Raw genomic sequence first — 8,076 nt, 5'->3', positions numbered from 1 at the left:
CTAATTTATTCTCAAAAATTATATGGGATGTCAAGTCAATAAATAACAAACAACAGTTTTGAATAGTAAATATGTGTTAATGTTAGAATTTGAATTCAAAATATTATTTTCAGCAAGTCATCAGTGTAAATCAAGCCTCCCATAGAATATGGTTTTCTTAGATGAAAGAAAGAGACATCTATAGCGCAATAAATAATGTATTACAAGTCTCTTTGCTGTAGTAAAAATCACAGTCCTATATATTCAAAATTTTAAATTGAAGTGTAGATTTTTTTTCCTGAAATGATAGGAATATTGATATAAGATTAATTTTGATACAATTTGGTGAATATTTCTTGTCATTGTTTCAAGCATTTAAAGACATTTAGTTAAACATAATGACTTCTCATAATAATTGAAGGTACTAAAATATTTATAAAAAATTACTCAAAGAATGTTTCAATTACTTATCTACAAAGAACAATTTATTCGTCGTCTATGACATCCATTAAAGACTATTTTACATACATTCTTTTAAGACTATGATAGAAACTTCGACGTCCCTGTATTCCTTGATGAATTCCACATGGTCCTATCCGTCCAAATGAGGGCCATCAAATTGTGGTCGGTGAGGGAAAACAGTTCGCAACTCATCTGCCACTTCTAACGCCAATCTCCAAGCCCTTCAATACTAAACAATGAACTACTCTGCTCCCGTATTGAATAAGCGGCCCTATTTCCCTCCCTTCTTTCTACATTGTCAATTATCAGCCCCACCAGTTTTTCTGGATTGCCCGCTACATCATTTGCCAGCCAAGCATGAGGTCTTTCGCCGCCTTTACTCCACATCAGTTCCTGAACCACCTCTTTCATCGAATGCCTCTTCTCCCCTTCCACGCTCAGGCATTCCGTCGCTAGCCCTGCTACTCTTCTCATCGACTCCATGTTTTTACCTCCTTCCTCCACATCAAGACGGGGATCTATGATTTCCCTGAATCCCCTCGTATTCACAGTGGCGAGGAAATGTATGGCCAGGTTGCTCTCGTTCTTCATCCGCTGGTACGAAACAGGTTTCAATCCCGTCAAAAGCTCCACCAAAACAACCCCAAAACTGTAAACATCGCTTTTCTCTGTAAGCTGAATTGTTTGGAAATATTCAGGATCCAAATATCCCAGAGTTCCCTGAACAAGTGTAGTAATGTGTGTCTGTCCCATCGGCACCAGACGAGACACCCCAAAGTCTGCAACTTTTGGATTGTAATCATTGTCCAGCAGAATGTTTGATGATTTCACATCTCTGTGAACAATCGGTATCGATGCAGCAGAATGCAAGTATGACAAAGCTTCAGCGGTCTCAGTGGCTATGCGGAGGCGCTGCTCCCACGGAATTTTCTGTTGCTCTTGCCTGTTTCCGTGCAGATGATCGAACAATGTTCCATTCGAAATGTACTCATAAACCAACAGAGGAACCGAAGTTTTCAGACAGCAGCCCAGTAACTTCACCACGTTTCTGTGATTAACTTGGCTCAAAATGGAAACTTCATTAACAAACTGGTCGATTTCTTCGGAATCAACTTGCTTTGATTTCTTCACAGCCACAACAAGTCCATTGTCCAGAGTGCCTTTATAAACAGTGCCGTAGCCACCAGCTCCCGAAATGAAATTTTGAGAGAACTTATTTGTGGCTTTCTCCATCTCCTTCAAAGAGAAGAGTTTCATTCTCTCTACCCCTCCTCGAGATGAAATTAGACTTTTCAAGTGATCCCCTCCGTTCCTCTGGAAGTTCTTTTCCTTGTCGAGCTTGGATCTTCTCAGCTTCAAAATCCAGAAGAGTCCTCCACCGACGAGTAGCACGGCTATTGGTGGCCCACATGCCCCTGCATTCCTCGAGACAGGAAATCATTATTGCTGGAAATATTAACTAGGCAGAATGTAATAACACATACATCTGTTAAATGATGAGAAATAGATTGAAAGCAACCAAATCCTGAGCATTTCTTGATTTCTGGAACAGAGGAGACACATAGTACAAGAATATAATCTAAATTAGAAACCAAAATTGACGGAAACAGATCAAAAGACCCTTTCGTACCTGTGCATCCTGTGCCGTTGACGTATCCATCTCCCGTATAGCTACCACTGCATTTGTACAAATAACCCCAGCCTTTGTCTTGAAAGATTGCGTTTTGTGCACACTGGTATGAGTAATTGAATATAGCGGAGTAAGTGTTAGTTGGAATGGCCCAGTCAAGGCGCATGGAGTAAGGGTAACCTTGGAGTTGGAATGTCAATCCGGGATTCGAACCGAAGCTGCCTTGGTCAACTATAACGGAGGCCGAATAGCTACAGTTCCCCATTTTATCGGACCTGAAGAATATGGCAGTCAAGTTAATTTTGTAGACTCAAAACAACCAGAGAAAACACAATGAAAGCAACTAAACTAAAATATAGAAACAAGAAGAAGAATAAACAAAGACACAATAAATTATAGTGGTTCACCACAACTCGTGGCTACGTCCACTCTCAATAGGGAACCCACTTTATTATTCATTAAGCGATATTCAATACATGACTATGCACATGTATATATAGAACCACGTTCAGCTAAAAGACAAAAAGATGGGAATCTGAAGTGTCATGTAACCGTTGGGCTTTACATTCCCAACAATCTCCTCCTTGAAGTCCAACTAGCATAGCCATGCATTCTGAATTCCCTATGTTCCATTGCTAAATTCACAGTAGAACCATGCCCATTAAAGATCTGAGAATCGCCAAACTTTGTTCACGGACACTACGAATCAGTCTTTGCCAAATCAGGCCTGAGTCAAAAAACTCATCTCCAAATAATTTACTCACAATATTCATATGCATTAAGTGACATTCCTGAATAAAGCTTCAAACATGTGCATAATGCACTCCTTCATATATTCCTGTTTCATGGCTCCCCCTTAACAAAGTATCATAAAACAAATCAATGTCCTTATCCACCATAAAATTTACCTCTATTGCTAAGGCCACGTGGAGTTGCATCACAAAAAATATTGCCTTCACCAACTGTACCATGTGATGACAAACTACCAAATAATAGCAAGCATATATGCTTTTGCAAGTCTCAGCTAGAACATTACTATTATTAACCCCTGCAATCTCTATCATACTGACATCATTATTGGCTTGGGAAATATCTATTATAACTCTCATACCTTTTCTTGCATTATCCTTTGCTGTAGCTCTGGCTGCATGCTGACAAGTAAGGGTGCCTGTATACTCTGCTATGCTGACAAGTAAGGGTGCCTGTATACTCTGCTATTCTTTTCAATTTCGCAACCAACCAGACAATTTGACTAGCGTCCAATGACTCCACATTAGAAATAGTCCTAGGTTTCCCTTCTTCCATGGCCACCACGACCAAATTTTTTGTCAGACCTATTCTCTCCAATGTTACTTCACCTCTTTGGCCATTTTCGCCATTCATCTTTGGTTTCTTTAAAGTTTTTATCGGGTCAAACTCATCTCTTCTAATAAACCCCATCAAATTTTTTTCATCCATAGGGCCCTCAAAGTTAATAGACACTTCACGATTGGCACTTAAAACCTTCTGTAACTTCTCACAGGCAGTTAATAAATGCTGACTAGCACGTACATTATTGGGCGCATCAATTTGATACTGACTTTTGAAAAACCCTGCAAAATACCTGAAAAACACATCACCAAAATCTTTTTGAACTATGGCATCACCGAAATCCTCTCCCATTTCAATGCTCAGATTTCCAACAATGAATTCGGGCTGTGGTTGAAACATACCCGTTTGGCCTTTTGTGGGATCAATGCCCAACATAGAAGGACCGCAGACTTTATCTTTGGAGTTTGGCAGGCGCACAAAGCTGTTAGGTGGCATGAATGTGCAGTGGCCGGGAAGACCAGTCAACATAGGACTGTTGGCAACAGGTAAAGTCTGCGATGTACCATCTCCAGTCACCGTCGATGGTGAGGTTTGCATATCAGACAGAGCATCATGCTCATTACCACTATGACTCATTTCATCATAGGAACCACACTTAACTCCATTCAACTCCATTTTTCTGTCAAACTCACCATTTCCCATATCTAAAGACGAATCTAACTCACTGTCAGATCTCACGCTTCATTCTCCTTGGCCTCCTCTATCTCCAAAATGGGCCTCGCCATTTTCAGGATGAGCAACAACTTGGGCTTCTTGACAGTCTTCCACTGCAGTCAATGCATCCCACTCTGCTTCTACTTCAGCAATCTGCAACAAAAAATCATCAAGGACCTCATTCTCTGACATGCCAAGGGCTTCTAGATCATGTGCAGTCTCGAGCCCCTGGCTCTTTTTGGCCTCCTTGAGCTCTATAATCTCTGCACTCCTTAGATCTTCAGTTGCCAAGCACCCGGAATCCTCTTTTGATTTCTTTCCACCAATGGAAAACATCTCTATCAATGAGACATACATTTTTGTGAGAAAAGAGTCCTCTGTCAAGATCACATCATTTTCCTCTTCCTGAAACAGAGACTGTTCAAAAAACTCCCACTTTTTGTCAAAGTTATCTTTCTAACATTCAACATACAACACAAAACCTCCAACTTCTGGGCCAAGCAAAATAGTTGGTTTGTGAGTAAGATGTTCTCCTCCTTCAATCTCACAAAGTTTTCCTTTTCATAATCCTCCTGACTGTTGGCCTCAACTTCATCCTCACTCTCTTCAGCATCCTCCTCTTCAACCGAGTCCAGATTTTCAAGAAACTCATCAATAACAAAATCAATATCATCCTTGTCTTCCCTCATCTCTGCTCAAGCCAAAAACTGGCTCTGATACCAATTGTAGACTCAAAACAAGCAGAGAAAACACAATGAAAGCAACTAAACTAAAATATAGAAACAAGAAGAAGAATAAACAAAGACACAATAAATTATAGTGGTTCACCACAACTCGTGGCTACGTACACTCTCAATAGGGAACCCACTTTATTATTCATTAAGCGATATTCAATACATGACTATGCACATGTATATATACAACCACGTTCAGTTAGAAGACAAAAAGAAGAGAATCTGAAGTGTCATGTAATCATTGGGCTTCACATTCCCAACAAATTTTGGTGTAACCTTCGCAAATGGGCACAGTGCAACAAGTATTATCTTTGCAAACCCATTGTCTGATAGAGCGTGTCCAATTACACGTAACGTTACAACGCCCATAGAAATCCAGTCCAGTAGGCAAAAGTAGTTGATATTGGCCAAATGTGTTGCAGCCAACCGCATAGAAAATATTAGCCCCAGATATCCTGAAAGGCCCTTCATCAGAAAGGTTGAATATTTTGTTTCTTGTAAAACCAGCAGATGTGTTGCTTGTGAAATTAGCAGATGTGTTGCTGCGTGGCGAGGCATAAGAGACAGCCGCGTCAACAAGAATGTGGTCGTTAGATATATTTCGGACCTCCACTTCTCCCGACAGGGTTTTAAGATAGTGGATTCCATGATTAGAACTCGATTTTCCTCTGCAAGTGATCTCAAAATCAGGCAAACCACAGCTGCTTTGGTCCAATCGGAAGGGGTAAGGAAATGTCAGATTTCCACATGTTTGAGGATCTGGGCGAGAGCAATCATCTTCTCTGAGTGCTACAAGTGGACTTTAAAAGTAGAGTAAAATACAATAAACTACACAAATAATTGTAAAGGTCGACATGAAGATCCGAGTCAGTGGATCAGGTACCTAAAATATTATCTCTGCGGCTCTGTATATATCCATATTATGAATGGGAGCATCGTTGACAGTTTCAAGACGGAATAGTTAATTAAAAAGTCGCCTTCGTGTTCTAAAATTGAGCGGAAGAACATGGCATGTTGATGGAGTCTAAGGAGTGTTAGTGTCAAAGGATTTGACTCTGTAAGCTTCTATTTTAATCTAGAATTACACGTTTTTTACTATGCAGGATTAATTTCAATGAATACAGTTTTCAAAATAATAAAATCTAAAAATACTAATTTTCTTCACTTTTTCTTGAATGAATATAAGTGCTGACATAGGAAAATTCCAACTGAAGACTTTTCTTTAATGAACATACGCTTTCCAACTGAAGACTTTCCCTTTGTATCATGATCTGCCTCATTAGTGAATACCTTAACATTTTAGGATTGAAGAATCCTATTATCTATGGCTTTATATTTGGAAACAGTTCCACGATCTTACAATCCAATAAGAAAGTATCATACTCAACCCGATTTGTGACAGAAATGGTGCATTCCCTCAATTTTGTTGTATCTTGGATCTCTAAATGCTGTCATAAAGGAAAACAGTCTATCTACCATCAAGTGGATTGCCAATGGATGAATCAATAGAAAGCATGAACTTCACCCTTCTAGACTGGGACACGAGTAACATTATTCTTTCTTTCTTTAAAGAAAACTTATAGTTCAAACAAGAGTTGTGGTAGAGCTAGAGTCCTTGCTTATTGTTTAACCAAAAGACACTAAGATAATGTACATGTTAACCTAAATTGTAGACTTGTTAAAAAACATCGTAGCTTCAAAGTTCAAATAATTCTAAATCTTAAGTGCATTAATTATAACCTTAAAGAATACAAGAGAATTTCAAAAAATAGTTTTACAAATTATTGTAAGTGCGATTTAAAAATATAAGAGCACTTAAGAATAAATAATGTTGCAATTTCTTCACAAACTGATATTGAAAAAAAAATTAACATATGAAGAAGGAAAATAATACTATTATATTTTAAAATTATTTATTTTGATTGTTAAGTAATAAATAATTTGTAGTTTTTTTTAAGAAATTAAATATATCATTTGTGAATCAAATAAATTCAAACCCTAAAACTTTAAGAAAATAATGTCTCAACAATGTAAAATGAAATTGAAAATTAACTAAACAAAATAAAATGTAAAGTAAAATTTAACAAATGTTAAATTAAAAATAATTGTTGAAGCTATTTTTTCTAATTTGAATTTTTTGTAATATCTTAATTTTTAAAGATTATTATCATTTCTCCAATTCAAATAATAATAAGAAAAATGATAAGACAACCACGAATGAGAAGATTCTAATTACTTTGAAATTCTAAATTTTTTTTTTTTATTAAATGGAGGTTTGTGAAGCTTCTAGACTTGTCGTCTCCTCTCTCCTCTACCATTTGGGGGAAAGGGCCTGACTTTACCTAGACTAGATGCTCTTCTGAGAGAACCGGTGCATCGGCAGGCAGAAGTCGATTCGGCTTCATCTCTCGAAGAAGATTCGACCAACCATTAGAGGGGGGCCATAGCCAAGCCTGCAATAGTTGAAGCACAGTGCATTCCATGGCCTTCGTTGTCCCTTGCCGATTTTATCTCAATCTTGTGGAGTTTACCAGACTGTGCTTCGTAGCCTTCGAAGAAATAACAAGCTCCAATGATTTTCCTATTGCAGTGAAAGGAATTGAACTTCTCCCCACTTTAACATATGCCCTTCCACTTTGCGGGCACAGGGCCGAGGCCTCTATAGTTGAAGCTCTCACTCTCAGGCCATATTCCGGTGTCAATCACGCCCACAATCACATCTTGACTGTGATTGGATTGAAGCCCCAAATTATAATGCGAGGAGCCTCCCAGACCCAAAAACTATGGGGAGTGGGTTGTATGCATTTTCCTCACAGTCGATGGAATTACAGCCATGAGCCATCCTTGCTCTCTCGAGCTGCAGCTTCAGTGCTGCTCAGCTTCGTTGCAAATCCAGATAGAACTATATCATAACTATATAACAACAGTTCTTCATCTTCACCTTTTGAGCCTAAACTAGAAGTTGCCTCGTTGATGAGAGAGGCATACCAGTGCTTATGAAGTGAAACATGCAGAGGCTTCATGGACCTACCTCATGTGAACAATGTATGATTTCCTACCTAACACCTCAGCCATAGCTGTGGTTACATATCAAGGTAGGGAATTCGACCAACCCAGATCAAGAGTTGCATATCAATTGGGGCTTTCATCATGGAAAGCAGTATCTTGAAAAAAAATAAGGTGGCTACGGTTCTAAGAAGAAGATGACAGAGGAAGTATTTTTCATCGTCCATGGCCAAACTACTT

General features: G+C 38.7%; 1 pseudogene; it reads right to left on the bottom strand.

The window, feature by feature from the left end:
• Positions 1-629: 629 nt before the first annotated feature.
• LOC149578819 (wall-associated receptor kinase-like 22) lies at positions 630-7,853 on the bottom strand (annotated as a pseudogene).
• Positions 7,854-8,076: the final 223 nt, after the last annotated feature.

This window comes from Cupressus sempervirens, chromosome 1, assembly GCF_028749045.1.
Source record: "Cupressus sempervirens isolate cs-2001-9-10 chromosome 1, ASM2874904v1, whole genome shotgun sequence".
Classification (NCBI taxonomy): Eukaryota; Viridiplantae; Streptophyta; class Pinopsida; order Cupressales; family Cupressaceae; genus Cupressus; species Cupressus sempervirens.
This window is presented reverse-complemented; position numbering and strand designations above follow the sequence as displayed.